The sequence below is a fragment of the Carassius gibelio genome, chromosome A1 (genome assembly GCF_023724105.1).
Source record: "Carassius gibelio isolate Cgi1373 ecotype wild population from Czech Republic chromosome A1, carGib1.2-hapl.c, whole genome shotgun sequence".
NCBI lineage: Eukaryota > Metazoa > Chordata > Actinopteri > Cypriniformes > Cyprinidae > Carassius > Carassius gibelio.
The window spans coordinates 2,700,766-2,716,149 of record NC_068371.1 but is presented as its reverse complement, the minus strand read 5'-3'; the positions used below and the strand labels follow the sequence as shown (position 1 = coordinate 2,716,149).

Sequence of the window (15,384 nt, the reverse complement as noted above, 5' to 3'; positions counted from 1 at the left end):
TAAGAGTTACTACATAAACCCTGTGCAAAGTCAAGATGAGTCGAGTTATTTAAAAGGCAAAGCTCTCCCTAAATATTTAGAAAGGGACACCATTCAAACCATCAAACACTGAGAAATATCCTTCGAGGAAGAAAAAAAATATATAAATGACAAAAACCCATGACAAAGTCTAAAAATAGTACATTCAAGAACCAATCTCAGACCAATCGCACTTCATTAACCGCCTCTTACTAGAAAAGGTTGGTTGAGTTATTCAAAGCAATATCTTCCTCCAGATCAGAGTTAACCGGCCACACAAGTGCATTAAGTAATAGACCGAGCAGATAACATGGACCATTCCCATTGGTCCATCTCTGATTTCAAGCTCGAGTCAGATGACAGACTAGGACGAGCACACTGAGAGGAACGAGTCTGGTAAACACACGGCTGTACGGCTGGGAGAGCTTCAGATGTTTTTACCACTGGACTGTTATTGTAAGTGCCACACACATCTCTGGGAGAAACTTTTAGATTCATTCTGTCAAGCCGTTGAGGGAGAGACATCAGAGATGTGAAGCAAACTGAAGAGTCAGAAACAAGAGGAAAAGGTTGAATTCAGGAAGAAGGGGAACAGAGAAAGAGCACATCTTATTCTCCATCTAATCTCATCATCTCCCTCCTCTGAGATGATCACCATCCAGATGGGCCAGCAGTCTCACAAAGGCATTTATCTTCATTAGATCGGAGAAAATGAATAAACAGACTCCGCCGTCTGTTTTCGCTGTGCAGACTGTGGGTAAACAGGAACCAGGTGCAGTGTAGAAAACGCCTGCACTTAATAACAGATACCATACACCTTCAATCCTACACCAAACACACAGTTCAATGACATGGTGTCCAAGTAAAAAAACTCAAACTAAAAAAGCAACAATATATAAATATATATATTCACATGGATTTATAGTATACCATTGAATAATGACTGAATACATAAGCTTAAGCAACAAAATATTGTTTATCTTTGTTCAACCAAGTCTAGCAGACCAGTGCAATTTTTGCCATGAAGTGTAGCAATAGCATATTTAGAAACAATTTAGAAATAATACATTTCAGAAATTCAGGAAGCTTATAGGTGCTGGAACCTTCTGTAAAGAGTTTTTTTTAAGTAAAACACAATACTGTCAATTACATTCAGAACATTGGAAACACTGACTATTAGAAAACATCTCTCAGTTGCTTCAGAGGCCATAACATACTAAGTCCAACTCTCAATAACCTTGGCCAAAACAATAAAGAGTTCAACATAAACTGTTGCACCAACAAAATAATACATAGTTCAACATAAAGTGTAAAGTCCACGCTAGCTGCTATATGTTTTGCGTTGAGGTGATACTTGGGACTCGGATGTGCTGCAGTGATATGCGAACGCTAGTTGGTGCTACAGTATAATCGGTCCGCCGAAACACATCCAGTGAGAAACGTTCCGCGGTGCAAAAATAAGTTATTAAAAATGCGGGATTTTTTTTCTGTAATTAATTAATCTTAGTTAACGCGTTATTTTTTGTGTAATTAATTCATCTCAATTAACGCGTTAAAGTCCCGGCCCTAATATATATATGTACTCTAGGTTACTCGCTTTAGGTAATGTATTCGGACCAATTTTTTATTACTTTATCTAACTTGTTTTCAACTTACCATTATGCGTACCATAATGATATAATAAAAGCGAAGGAAAATTTTACACTTTTTATATAAACATCAAAAAATGCATAACATTCATTACACCACGGTTTCCCAAATAGTACATTGGCTTAATGTACGAACTGTAGTTGGTTGATAATCAAAATTATTGAAATATTTACTAAACTTTTATATCAAGGAGTTTGGCTCACAAAAACATTTGGGAATGTTCAATGTTCATTACAGGGTGCATAATATGATGTGATTCTTTGTTTCCTTCATCTTTGGAGTGTAAAAAGCTGTTCACGCATACAGAAGATCCGTAACGTCACAAAGATTAAAGTTTCAAACCCAAAGAGATATTCTTTTTATAAAAGTGAGCATTCAGCTACACCTTCCTGAAATGCCTTGTTGAGACACGCCCCCACATATCTATGTCACTGCGTGGGAAGATTTGCATAACACCTCCCAAATTTATACGAAAGGAAAGGAAGAGTATGTTTTATTCTCGCTGCATGTCGTGAAGATTCTGTGTTTCATTGCAAAAGCCAAACTAATTTTTTTTGCCTTCCAAAAAAAAAAAAAAAATAGAAATCAGTAGTTAGGTTTAATTTAAAACACTGTTTCTGAACAGTTAAGCCAAATATTTGAGTGTGTGCAGTGCATTTTACGGAAGACTTTCCTGAACCTGTTAAGGGGCTTAACATTGTCGTCACACATTGAGGAATCCAGCCAATCACAACGCACTGGAGAGCTGGCCAATCAGAGCGCACCACATTTTTGTGCTGTACTATAACATACAGTACGTGGAACCCCGTTAACACACTGCATAACACCAAATACAAAAAAGAATAGTCTTTTAATATATATATGTATCTCCACATACACACGAAACATTTGAATGTGGTCATGATTGGCACCATGTACAAAAAGAGAGTCCCAGCGTACAGCTCAGAGCCATTCGCCAAACGTCCATCAACAGCTAGTCATCAGTTCCCCCAAACTTTAAGTGGAGATGGAGGGGTGCTGCTATATTACACTCCCACCAGCGAGGGGAGAGCAATTTCGGTGGCTGAAATTCAAGACAATGCCTTCTGAGTTTAAAGCATCTTGATAGTGAGTTGAACTGAATGAAGAAATAAGCACGTAAAAAGAGAGCCGAAGATGAGGGCACTAACAGAAATTAGCTCTGATAAATAATAAAGGTCAAATGGAAGAAAGCTTGAGCAACTGCAAGACTGATTGCTGGGAAATTGCTCAGCTCCCAACAGTGACCCTGTACATGTTGTTCTTTAGTGCAGGACAAGAGATTTTCTTTAAAAAATTTACTTTTAGAGTTAGCTACCATCTCAAACTTGAAAATAGAGACCGTGAAAGTGGTCCACATTTGTCTTGTGCTCTATATCCAGATCTTTTGTAATTATACACAAGCTTGGTGAGAGAAAACATACTGTACATCTTGAGATCCTCTCTTGATCCAAGACAAGATTGGTTTATGAAGAAGTGGTCTTTTGAGTATGATGTTTTTTAATCATTCTCATTTGTTCACAAAGCTGGTCTAAAAGATTAATTCAAAAATTGGACTGATCCAATTCTTAAGTTCAACCCAACGACACAATTCAGTCTCAGCACTGTAGAGGAAGATTGAATTGGGATTTAAAGGGATAGTTCACCCAAAAATTCATCTACTCACCCTCAATTCTTTACTAACCTGTATGACTTTATTGCACAACACAAAATATGTTATTTTGAAGAAAGTTAACAGCCACGTAAATTAAGCTTATGAATGAAAATACTCAAATGTGTGATGGCAAGGTTTCTGACTGGTATACAAAATTATTAATTGCTCACTATGTTGCATTTTGCTCACTATGTCGTCTTAGAAGGTTAACCTGTTAAGTCCAAAGTAAACTTAAGCCTAGATGCAACCACTTACGTGTGCATTCATCCTTTAAATATAATCATTCTAACAATATGCATGAAGGAGTTGATGCAAGACTTGCACGAGAAAGTATTATCTTTGCCCAGTGTCTGTACTTTTACAGAGAGATCCATTTTTGTACTCGTTTAAACTAGACTAGTCAAGACTAGTCCAGTTGGGCGTGTTGTTGTGGTCTCAAATAGTTTGTTGCTCAATTTCCTCCAATTCTTGTTTTGACTGTGAGATAAGACCAGCGTTGGCACCTTGTGGATAAACTGAATGAACTTTAGATGCTGATGAATTTGACGTCAGAAGCAGCGGATGCATAGTCTTCGGGCTTGATGCACATAGTGTTAACTGCATGAGCGCTGACACACTGAGCAGACGCTTGTGTACAACTCTGTCTAATACGGGACAATGCCTACAAAGAAACCTAGACAGCAGGCCATTCCATCATGTTTCAGAACAGAGATGTTTTTAAACTTAAGACACTCATTTCCTGACAAAGCAGTCTCATCCGAATCTATCCGTCTCTTTCACTCTCTACGAGAGAACAGGGGTTTCTTTCAGCGCTCGGAGGAAAGGTAGAACAGTCAGACGAGAAGCTTTCTGAGAACCCTCCCCAGATCACTGGACACACACTGGTGCTCATTGTCCAGTGTGGTCCTGATTGGGAAAAGAGAACTGTGGGAATAGACACTGCAAACCATACTGTCTGTGGTCCAGACACTAACCTGATGTACAATAAATACTCGCATTCATTCAGCATAATGTTGTGAATAATGTTCAGTTATTGCACAAACTGATCATTTCGCTTCATAAGACCACACAGAGAAGCCAACATCAGGTCAATGCTTCATAAGTATGATTCATGTTAAATATCGGTGTTGAATAACATCACAGCAAATTAAGAACATCAAAATACAAACATCTACTTTAGGGGTTCGGTTGAATTGGAAACCTGGAGTAATGGACTAGAGCAGTGGTCACCAACCTTTTCGAGCCTAAGATCACATCCAAAGTCCAAATGTAAACCAAGATCTACCACTTGCAAAAAATTATAAGAAAAAGGCCACTATGTCAGTTCTACTCTGACATTCTTGTTCCCTGTTAGCCACTAGCAAATAACTATACAAACTGCCAACTATAATTCAACATTTTCAACAGTAATATAACATTAAGTATTTCCGCAGGCTTATTACTCGTATATAAACACAATAATCAGTCAACAAATAATCAACACTTCAAAATGGAAATACTCAGGTTATTGCAACTAGCATACAAAATATTATGCTATCCTTCAATTCTTCAAAAATATTTTCACACAAATTACAGACCTACATTCATTTTCAGCTACACAAATTGAATAATGTAATCAAATGTAAAACAGCATCGCATATTTGACAGTATAAATTAAAGGCTGTTCTTTATTAAAGTTACAAAAGCTTTTTGATCAGGAGCAGTGAGTGATTTCTTTGTTGTTGTTATTCGATTAATATAAAGACTGTCACTTTAAGAGAATGCACTGATACAGTGGCCTACGTTCAGCCGGCTATGTCTGCTGTAGGATACTTATTAACAAAACAGGCATTTTGACATGTTTTTTGTGTGAATTTGTCCATTTAAACACAATACTTCAGAGAGAGCTTATATTTGCGCGCATGCCGAGGCGCGGGTTTGCGCGCTTCAGATGTTCAGTTTTTTTCAGCGTGCACCAGTCTGCGAAAAGAATCCTTATGCTATTGAACACTTAAAAGTTATTTATTAATTTAAATACTTGTTTAATGTGTTCTTATTTATTCTCAAAAGCTTAAAATAAATGTGAATGTTCAGATTCGGTAAAGTTTAAAATAATATATAAAATCACATAAACGAATTGAAGTTTAAACGATTGAGTTTAAACTTAAAATCCTAGATCTAAAGAAATGTATTACTAACTTACAAAATTAAATGATGGAAAAAATAAGTTTGACTGGATTTCAACTCAAATGCATAGATCTATTCTACACAAATTTATATTAACTCATAAAAAGCACGTAAAACAAAAGATCTTACAAATAGAAATCTCTTGCCAACATTTCCATTGAACATTTTTTTTTTCAGCATTCAAATGTGCGTCATTGGTATTCCCAAAAAAACGACGTTCCTATGATGCCCGAAAACATTGCTCGAGTCAGCAGCTCACTAGGCTGAAAAACACACATACATGAGTGAAAAACAGCAAAGCAGTGTGGCTTACAGCAGAATGAACAACAGCTATCCAGATGGAGAGGACATCACAACAGAGGATTGGCAGGTCAGCAAACAAACAGACACGTGCCTCTGGCTGCATAAGACGGAGAAAACATTGTTCCAAACTAGCACCACACACACACACTGTACCTAAGGTGCGCAGCCTGCCAAACACCACACACACACACACACACACACACACACACGTCTCTTCCCAAGGCTCCAGGCAGACAAAAGAGGTATCGGTGCGCCCCAGGGCATTGGAAAGACTCTGGAAAAGCTTAGCGGAGCAGCAGGGTTTATGCTCCGCTGTTATCTCCGGCTCTGCAGAGACACATGCTTTGATGTGCTGAGCCACAGACTACAGGCGAGAGGAAACGGGCTGGTTAAGTAAATGTAGACAGACACCGAGACACACACGCATACGGGAACACAAAGATGCCAGTTAGCATATATCCCAAGCTCCAGCACGGCAAACACCAGTTTGATTCATGGTTTGAAGGACAAAAACCAAAGCCACAAATACATCCCGGAGTGGTTTTGCCTACGGCTACAGGAAGAATGTACAGTACATGTCTGTTTTTCAACAATTAAGCATCTGTTGCAACTGTATTCAAGAGGACGAATGAGAAAGATGACTGTTATTGTCTGCATCCAAACAGTGGCAGAGCAGACAGCTGTTTAAAATTAAAAGCAAAAATAGCTAAATCATATTGTTCACATGGTTGATGTTTAAGATATTATCCCGCTTATTACACAATCATTTCACTCTGGAGGTGCATTTAAATAAACCTGATGCTTGAACATTTTAAAAAGTGTCATAAACATCAGTATTGCACGCTTTAAAGCTCTAGAAATAATTTGTGTGTGAATTTTTAATTTGTTATTGGTTTATCGTAATTACACTGAATGTATTAAATGCATGAAATGTATTTGAAAAGTAAACCACGAAGCATGAAGACAGAAAGGGAGAGGGAGAATGTGCTTTGTGGCTCAACTCCCCGTCTCTACAGGATTATCTTCACTAATAGTCCTTAAGTCAGTCTGATTGAGCCGCCAGATGCCCATTACTCTCCATACAGCCTCAACATCTCAGACATATGGACCGACACATGGAGACAGCTTTAAAGCGGCCTCAATTCTTCAGCTGAAGTCCAGCTTTAAGACTTCTAACACTCACAATTCAGTCATTCAGTGTTAGAATAACTTCCCTGTAGCCAACTTGATGATTGCTTCACTAAACTTCACTAAATCAAAATGATACTGAATCAACTTCTGACTCATGGACTTGCTGTTTATTGTTTGTTTAATAAGTACACTAATGCGTAGTTAATAGGCGTGTGCGATACTGACAAAAAAAAAAAAAAAAAAAGAAAAGTAATGAGTTTTTTTTTTTATTACGTGTTTTTTTTAAACGTGTTCTTATGCCAATCATGGATAAATACAGCACTAAACCACCAGTAGGTGGCAGCACGTCCCAGCCTTAAGTGATTCACTGAATCATTCATTCAAACGATTTGTTCAAAGCTGATGATTCATTTAGAAAAGAAGCCTTTCCACGAGTCCTAATGTTCATACTATCCTTAAATTTGACTTTGTCATATTTCATTAAAAAATACACCATAAAAACAAACCAGATACAAAACGAACACTGCTACTTCTGTTCCTGATGATGACAGAGACTAAAAGACAAGTTGTAATGCTGCAAACAGAGAACGACCTGCATGTAATAAAGGTTTCATGACTCTGTCCTTTCTGAAGTCAGCTCTCCAGCAACCGAGAACTCTGATGCACATCGTAAATAATTCAGTGTCAACAGGGTAGAAGGAAGCTGTGAGTGAATCTGAGCCAGCGGAAAAGCAGACTTTCCATTTCGAGTGAGACAGCTGGGCAGAGAAGCACCTCTAGGGGTGCACATTTTTAGGGAAAACTTTTTTTTTTTTTGGTCAATCTGATTTTTATTCAAAGACAGCTTGAACGCAAAAGATGAGGCTCCTCCAAAGCAGTGAAAGGTTGTTTCACACGAGCTCTGAGAACTGTGCTAAAGGCAAGAGTCTAAATTATGCAAGATTTGGCACATGTGAGTTTACTACCTAAAAACCACGACAGGCTTCGGCTCCAAGGAGATAAACTTTCCTGGAAACTTCTCAGAATGACAGAAAACATCTAAAGTTTGACATACACTTAAAGACCCAGTGGACTTTAGGCAAGTGTGTTGCAGATGGTCAGTCTGATAGAAACATAGTTGCCCTGCGGAGCCAGTGGAGGATGCTGGGAGGCCACTGACCACTATTCCCCAAAAATCCATTCACAAAGGTGTTACCATGGAAGCAGTCCGTCACCAGGGGCCCCCTTCTTCTGAAAGGACCGTCCTGCATCACAGCAGTCAGTGTGAGGGTGTTAAGACAGCGTTTGGGCAGGAGATGGGGGTGGAAGCCATTGCTCAGAGAACCAAAAGACAGTAGCGTTGGCAGAAGAAAACCAAGACTGCTCACTCTTTTAAAAGACCCTTTAATAGAAACCACATCAACTGAAGTGGACCAGAGGTCCTCACACAAATTTCTAATTATTCCTTGGTCGTCCAAAGCCGATGTGATGCTGATAAATCGTACATTTGTTGATCATCGTTCATGTTAAGTATTGCAAAAGTCGCATGGAATACATGGACGAGCGATGCAACCCAACTTTTTTTTTTTTTTTTATCCCATGCTGATGTTTGGGGGAGTTGGTGGGGGGGGCAGCTGTTGGGTCCCAGGGTGAAACCACAAAGACACAGAGGACACAAAGAGCTCAAGACAATGCAGAAGGCAACCCTTTCACAACCTCTCAAGACTCTATTGAGAGCTAAAGCAAAAGACCCTGGTGGAGGTAATCCATTTCTATCACTTTAAGAGAGCGAATGGATACAGAAGCATGGATGGACGGACTGAGAAACAGCCTTTCTGTATTGCTCGAACAATCCAAAGTCTTCACAAATCAAAATATAAACCAGCAGACATTCCCCAGAAACAACACAGATGAGCTACTTTAATCAGTAAGGGTTCGGCGTTCACAAAGAACGCATCTTTGCATCTAAAAACGGAAGATAAGACACTCAGGAACGTGTAAAAAGCAGAATGCCTCCTCCGCCATGATGACGTCAAATAAAACCATTGTGTTTTTCCTCATATATTCTACAGCTCACTTAAAGGGACACTTCACCCGAATACAAGAACTGGTGTCATTTCAAGAATGAGAATTACACAGAATGAGTCATTAATACAGTTCTGTTCGCACACATTCGGGTTATTTACAGGAGTGACAACCGTATTGTAGAACTAAACTGATACCAGATTTAACGTAAAAGGGAGTCTTGCAAAACATACAGAGTTGTGACTTCACCTTTAAGCAGAAATGCATGAGTCAATCACATATGACCTTTACGACATCCAGTGAACACGATGTAACTTACACAGATGCAAATGTGATAGGACATCATATTTAGCAAAGAAATCAAAGAGATCATCTTTGATGTATTTATTTTAGTCACTGGTGACAGATCATAATTCAGAAATACAGGTTTGAGATTACTTGCGTGTTTTTACAAACCCTGTGTGAACAGAACAGAGTAAACGCAGCGCTCAATCCCAAACACTGACAGTGTCTTGAAGCATGTAGACTTGTTGCTCATACAATATCCCCTTTCACACATACAGTCTTTACTGGTAAATGACCATTAAAAGATCATGTTTGATCAGGACCTTTTCAAAAACACCGGTAATTTTGTTGTAACATTACCAGTACTCTGTGCTCTGTTTGAATGAGATTCCCGGTATGACACCAAAATGAAAACATCAATAAAAACACTGACCGCAGGGGTATCTTGTCCATGTTCACCAACACAACACCGGGACGCACAGCCGTCTAAAGCTCATTTCTGGTCAATGATGTCACAGAATATACATGGGGGGTTTACGGATAAAAAGATGAAACGTCATTGCTTGTGTGAACACACTTTTGTAGTCGTTCCAGTAATTTTACAGCAGTTTACTGTGTGGAAGAGACTAAACACTGAACCCCACACTGACTGTACATCTTTAGTGATTCACAAGGAAAACAAGGTCTGCATGTAATGACACAATTGTAATCTTTTGGGTCGTGTTATTTCGTGTTCAAGACGTCAGTAGTGGGAGACTTCCCAATTCCAACCTCAGAGCGTTCCATTCACGCTGCGTTCCAGATAACCTGGAACTATAATGTGTCAACTCTCAGCTGCCAGTTCCAGGTGAAAATAACCCAATGGAATGCTGCTTTACTCGCAGTTTTAAACGTCATGTTTGGATTGCAGCTCCATTATTTAGTTTCTTAGTAAAGTGAAGTTCTGTCCCTTCCTTTGCTTATACGCAAAAACATTTAGGTCCAATCTTGGTCTTGAAATGGGACACTTTCCTGCAGAGTCAGAAATATCATTAATAAGTCCACTTATGATCTCTTAAAGCAATTTATGCAAATCCGAACCCAGGGCTGGATGGCAGACCTCTAACTTATTGACATTGCTCTCGCACAGTGTCCAGGAGCTCTGCATGCACAACCTCTGAAGGCCAAAGCATAGCTTTTACAATGAAATTATGGCCATATGGAAGGATGGAATGGAGGAAAATGATACATGGAGCAGGAGAAGACCAGAATTACATCTCTATTCTCAGATCATCTGACACAAGCCTCTCCTGGATGAAGTTTTCAAGAGGAAATTCCAACAGAACAAGTCAAATCTGTTTTCTTACACAGCCTTCAGTTATTAGATGCTTTGCTAAATTATCTGGATCAACAGCACAAGTCATCTTTGGAGTCTGAATGGAGGATGATCAGCCTGGTGTGACACTCCTGCACAACAGGAAAGAGAAATGAAGAACTAGACATTGTGAAAGTGAAGAATAGAGACCTCCACCCTTTCATCTGAGGGCAGTGTGTTAAAAACAGCTTCACACAGCAGGTGACCGTGATCGTGTCGATGCTCAGGAGGCTTCTGGCACAGCAACACGTAAAGAGAACGAGAGAGAACGCATCTATCATCATCGTGAAGCATTCCCAGAGCATTCGCAATAGCAGGCAATGAGCCAGGTTTCGTGTCCTCCACAAATGAAGACTAATTTTCTCGTAAAGAAAGAGTGCGCGACTCTATATACAGAACGAATGAGATGGCATAAGTTCTTCATATCACCTATTAGAAACTAAAGAAAGCTCATAACATCAAAGCAAATAAACTCTCCATTATTCATCAGAAGAGGGATGTTGTTCTCGAGTGTGATTCACAGAACAACAGGAATTCACCACCCATACAGCAAGGGCATACACCCAAAACATCACATAAAAGATACACCCCAAAGTCACAGGAGGGCTTGGTGACACATCAGAGGAGAAATTAAGCCTTGCAGAGTTTCGTTTAGAATTTCTACAAAAACTTTGTTTTGGCTACAGCTGTAGGAACATATGAGTTAGGAAGAAAAATGATCTGTTATATTACACTACCATCAATATTTCACTCTGTGAACTTCACAATGCTTGAGACAAAACAAAAGCACCAGTGTTTGTGAGCAGAGCTCATACTATTACTTTAAACTAGACATGGGCAAAGGTGGTCGACTAACAGTCCAGCAACCAACCAGTCAATTTACCCATGACTGACAGGCGAGCCGACCAATCATGATCGCTGGATTAAAAAAAAAAAAAAAAGAAGGGAGTTCTTTTGTGTTCCACAGCAGAAAAAAAAAAGAGTTTATAAACGATTTGATTAAATGAATTAAATTGACATTTTCTGGTGAACTGTCCCCAAAAGTTTATGAGCAGACTAGATCAGAACGCAGAATTTGCAATTATGGTGCATCATAATGCTCAGCCAGTGGGAATAAACCTAGACTTTAAAGACTGAGCTGTTAAAGAGGAATATGACATTACTGCAGCATGCTTATAATAAAGAGGATATCATCCATCTGTGTGGATGCTAATTTAGTTACTCTTAGTGTGAACGGCAATCAAATTTCAGCTGACAGTAGTGCACTTCCATTTATAGCTACAACGTAAATATAGACATAATAAACTAATGAACGACAGGCATTCCAATTAGCAGATAAAGCAAAGATATCTGGAGTTTTGTGCATGATTAGGGTTATGCTTAAGCACACTAATAACCAAACTACAAGCTTCAGTATTGTAGTACACATTTTCCTTTTAGCTGATTTCAGCAGAAGATTTTCCAGGAACAACATTACAAAGTTCACTTCTGAGAAGAGCTTTTGCAACAGAATCCATCACAGAAGCTGAATGAAAGAGAAATTCTAGAAAACTTGCCTTTAGTGATCACCTAGAGAATTCAAAGCGAGTTTGAATGCTGTATCCCTTTTAACCGAGACTCGTCTTTAATTGAAGCCAGACAGAAGAGCAGATCTGCTCTTATTTTAGCGGAGCGCCCTGAAGAAGCAGCTGGCCTGAAAAAATATTCTGTTCAAAGAGCCACTCATCAGATGACCTGGTTACTTTCTTTTATCTCCCAACCCCGGCCATGCCTTCTGTGTGCTCTCTTTGTGTCTTGTCAAAACATGAAGGCCATTCAGCAAAGTCTTTACAAGAGACTAGAACCTCGAACCCTTCATAGTTCACAGTAAAGACCACGGTGAAATCATAACCCTTCCGACAGGATTCCCGAATCCTGAGCTCTCGGAGATGGAAATGGATGTTCAGGAAAGTGTGTGAGAGGATGAAAGAGCTCACACACTATCCTCTCCAGTTTTATCAAACACTTTCCACTGCATCAAAGAAGTGACCCACAAAATTCAAAACTACCTCAAAAACCAAATCTAGGAAACAGAGACTAAGTCACCTTTATTCCTAAAGTCTAGCGCTTTACACAACAACACAGATCATTTAAAAACAGCTTTACTGTCTGTTACAGACAAGAAAACCGTGATACAATGATGCAAACTACATTCTAAAAGCGCTAAAAAGACAACAATAACCAATCATGACCTTAGTGAAAAATATACTTGTGTGTATTTGAAATATGTTTATTTTATGCCAAGCATCCTAAAAATACACTTACATAATTATGTACTTAATACAGGAATTGTACTTTTATTCTACTGATCTGTTAAAATTAATGTCTGCTAGATTGGAACAACTAATTTTGTACTTAATGTGCTTTAATTGTGTGGAAGATATACTGAAATATATTTTGAGTGTCCTAAAAAGGAACTATTGCAAGTATGTTTAGGTGCTATCTTCCGTTTAAAAAGTCTGATATCATTCAAAGATCATACAGTCCTCATCAATAGTGACGTTAAACCACATTTGATGTTTGCAATGTGCACAAGTAGTAGGGTCTACTCCAAATAATGTTTATATCAGGAAGTTTCAATCCTATATTTAGTATGAAATAAATGCATATAGGGGATTTTATAAATGTACAACTATTAAAACCTGACATGCAATGCTTTATGCTTGAAATCTGACCCTAGAGAAACATCTTTCTTCTTCCAAGAGAAACTTTTACTTGACAACAGATATTAGATAAACACATGGAGCAATAGATGGCATTGCAAACCCTGTGAGTTACATAATATTACAGATGATGCTGAAACTTAACCCAGTCGAGTTTATTCATAAATGTGCTCAAAATAAACCTGATGTGTGATTATGAAAACAGAGAGGAGTCTTAGAAGACATTTATATCCCGTCAGGTGGCAGAGATGGATAGAAAGAGGGGTTATAATCATCATAACACTGGATGATGTTGAACAAATGAGAGAGAAACTTGATGAAGAGTTTGAGAAAAGAGAAAAGGCATGTTTGATGCTAACATGTGCCTGACTCTCGCCACACGTGGAAACACACAGATTAAACCAACAAACCCTGACTCAAAAAGACCAATTATTCCAGAAAAGTTTTATTAAGGAGCTTGACAGCCGCCTCAGACGAATTTAAAGCCCTTACCAAAGATTGAGACTCGATCGTTAGCAAGCTACGCTAAGCTAACCGCTATCAGACATTCCCACAGCTTTTGATGAAACAAGCACAATCCTAAACAATTCAGAATATAAACGACAACATAGTGGATAAACTTATTCTTAAACGAATCAGCCTCACGATGATCCGCTAGCGGGAGTGCTAATACTGTTAGCCTAAGCTAAACGTCCCAAAACAATAATAGTGACGACAGAAAGGGTTAATAACCGTCAACGCTCTAAATCGCGAATATATACTAATATATATAACGTTACGTAATATATAAACACCGCGATTTAGTAAAAGAGTATATTTAAAGAGCGACGACAGCGTTTCGGAGTCCTGAGAAGAGAATTGGGGTTTGTTTACAAGGTCTGAAGTTTACCTCAGATCAAACTGAGAGCTTGCTCTTGTATTAACGCAGAGCTGTGCTGTATTTGATGTGTCCTGGATCTTGGAAATGGGTTAGAATAGTAAACAACAACAACAACAACAACAAGAGCCGATCACATGCTCCAGAATCAACCTGGCGTGAATCAACAAAGCGTTTCTCTTCAAAACAAGTCACTTTTATCAGAAAAAAACACACGTATTTACCTGTAAACCGGTGGAGAATGAAGGAAAGTGACTATTATCCTCAAGTCTCTCCTCTCCGAGAGAAAGATTAAGTAGTTTTACTAACGCAGACTAAACATGTTCCTCTGATGAACTGCTGCAGTCTTGGAGACAGGTTTTATTAATCATTTGGCTTCTGCAAAGGGAAACAGATCCAGCTGGAATAATGTGTGAGCGAATAGAGGAGCGCTGGGGTCCGGGACACGACTCCGGTGCTGCTCCGTTACAGCGCGATCGCCTTTATCCAACCGATTCCTGTGCGACTGACTGTCGACGGATGATCGCGTCACTGCTTCAGCCACGAACGTCACCGTCGCTCGCGTTCCGTGTCGCTTACAACATGACGTCATTACGTTGCCGTATTCATATACACATAAAATACTTTGTTCATATATATATATATATATATATATATATATATATATATATATATATATATATATATATATATATATATATATAAAGAAAGGTTTTATTCTTTAATATGTTTTTTTTTTCTTGTTTGTTGTTCAATAAAAATGTTTATTTATGTTGTTGCAAAATATTTATGTTGTTTTGCACATTGAAAAGAAAATTATAACCTCACAGATATAAATATACTTTACAAAGCTCAACAGTAAAAGTACTAGTAAATAAATATTGATATTGATATTGATACAGATTTTTTTCCCTCAAGTTTCCGAAAGCCGTTCAATCTGAAATATAGTTTAAAAAGTTCCAAATAGACTAAAACAATCTGTAATTTGGAATCATTAATGCATGAGTACTAACGAATCATTCCAAAACTCAACTGTACATGCACATATTCCCCTGATATCAACAGGGATCTGAAACCAAAACAGACCAGACAAGACTTGGAGAAGGAAAACTGGAATGACTTCCATCTGCTGAAGTTTTCCACGGCTGTCAACCTGAACTGAACTCTTGCTTAAAGCTGTGTTTAGTTCCAAGCCTCACTCAAAGATAAACAATGTGCTTTC

The 15,384-nt window shown here is 38.5% G+C and overlaps 1 protein-coding gene across 1 annotated transcript in view; it reads right to left on the bottom strand.

Moving 5' to 3' along the window:
* Window positions 1–14,694, bottom strand: part of LOC127953462 (F-box/WD repeat-containing protein 7-like) — a 100,532-nt gene extending 85,838 nt beyond the window's left edge. The window contains exon 1 of the mRNA XM_052552711.1: window positions 14,387–14,694. The gene's annotated coding sequence lies outside the window, so the exon portion shown is untranslated. The remainder of the gene's footprint in view (window positions 1–14,386) is intronic.
* Window positions 14,695–15,384: the final 690 nt, after the last annotated feature.